Here is a 1,748-nt window from a genome sequence, read left to right as displayed (position 1 = left end):
GTGATTTTAAAACTATTTTCGGATGTGTTTATAAGTTTAGCGTCTGGTTCGTGAGAACCTCTTTTGGTTAAGAAATCCAGGTTAAAATACTTTTCAACTTAGTCAAAATACTATATTTCTTAAAAATAGGTTTACTACTCTAACGCAATGCGCGCCTTTTTATAAGTGACAATAAGAGGGTTTGATTAGGGAGTACAACTCGGTTCTGAATACGCGAAAGTGACAGTTCCTGTTAAATTTGTTCTTTTCAAAGTAGGAAACACTGCCCATAAGTAGTTCTATTAGCAAGTACTTGGATTATTAATTGATTACGTGAATTACATTCGAGCCTGTCTTTATTAATTGAATTTAAATTAATACTTTACTCTTCATTGCACACTCTAAAAACCCCTATTTTGACTACCTTAGATAAACACCATAACAATAGATAACGATAGATTGACACTTGGTCTCTGTGGATTCGAAAATCTTTTATATTACTCTAACGTGTTCGTATACTTGCCAAAAGCACGCATCACGTTTTTGGCGCTGTTGCCAGGGACCAATTTCGTCAAATTTTGTACCCTGTTGTTACATCGTTTAGACTTAGGTTATTACCCGTCGGTCAATGCGAAGAACTCGCAGCACCGGAAGCTTAGTATACCCTCTGGCGAAACCTGAACGTTACGCTCGCGCACGTTTAATTTTCCATAGAATTAGGAGAGCTATGGCCGAAGATCAAAAACGAAGACCTCTTAAGGACTTCGCCCAACCATCCAACGAAGAACCTAGTTCTAGTATAGTAAACCCAACCATCCCAGCTAATAATTTCGAACTTAAACCCTCCTTGTTGCAACTAGTGCAACAGAGACAATTCGCAGGTCTCGCTACTGAGAACCCAAACCAACATTTAAAAATCTTTCTCCAATTAGCAGACACTTTTAAAACCAATGGAGCTTCTCCTGAGGCAATCCGTTTAAGATTATTCCCTTTTTCCCTCAGAGATAAAGCCCTATCATGGTTAGATTCCCTTCCACCCAATTCCATTACGAGTTGGGATAACCTTAGAAGAGTATTCCTTGCTAGATACTTTCCCCCAAGTAAGACCGCCATTCTTAGAAACCATATAACTAGATTTACCCAGAACCAAGGAGAATCGTTGTTCGAAGCTTGGGAGAGATATAAAGAGTTGTTAAGAGCATGCCCACATCATGGTTTAGAAAATTGGTTAATCATTCAGACCTTCTATAATGGACTTCACTATAACACTAAGATGACCATCGACGCTGCCGCAGGCGGTGCACTGATGAACAAACCTTATCCTGAAGCTAGTGTCCTCATCGAAGATAGGGCTCAAAACCATCAATCATGGGGAGTCGAACGAGCGACATTTGAGAAAAAGGAAGCCCAAGGAGGAGTACATGAACTAAGCTCTATAGACATGATGCAAGCTAAAATGGACGCATTAGCCCTCAAGGTCGAGCATATGTGCATAAACCCGAATACTGCAGCCACAGTTTCGTCGGATTGTGAGATATGTGGAACCAAAGGACACCAATCTGCAGAATGCAGTCTATTAATCGAAATCCACTCTGAGCAAGTGAACTACATACAAGGGAACCCATACTCGAGTACTTATAATCCTGGATGGAGGAATCACCTGAACTTCTCCTATAAGAACAATAACCCTATCCAAAATAATGCACCTCCGAGACAAACAGGTTACCAAACCCCAAGACCAAATCAACTTATGCAACCTATACCACCCA

At 40.3% G+C, this 1,748-nt stretch overlaps 1 non-coding gene across 1 annotated transcript; it reads right to left on the bottom strand.

Moving 5' to 3' along the window:
• Positions 1–1,090: 1,090 nt before the first annotated feature.
• On the bottom strand, positions 1,091–1,197 carry LOC127090063 (small nucleolar RNA R71). Its single transcript, XR_007791597.1, has one exon. It is a non-coding gene; the product is annotated as a small nucleolar RNA R71 (small nucleolar RNA).
• Positions 1,198–1,748: the final 551 nt, after the last annotated feature.

The sequence above is a fragment of the Lathyrus oleraceus genome, chromosome 5 (assembly GCF_024323335.1).
Source record: "Lathyrus oleraceus cultivar Zhongwan6 chromosome 5, CAAS_Psat_ZW6_1.0, whole genome shotgun sequence".
Classification (NCBI taxonomy): domain Eukaryota; kingdom Viridiplantae; phylum Streptophyta; class Magnoliopsida; order Fabales; family Fabaceae; genus Lathyrus; species Lathyrus oleraceus.
This window is presented reverse-complemented; position numbering and strand designations above follow the sequence as displayed.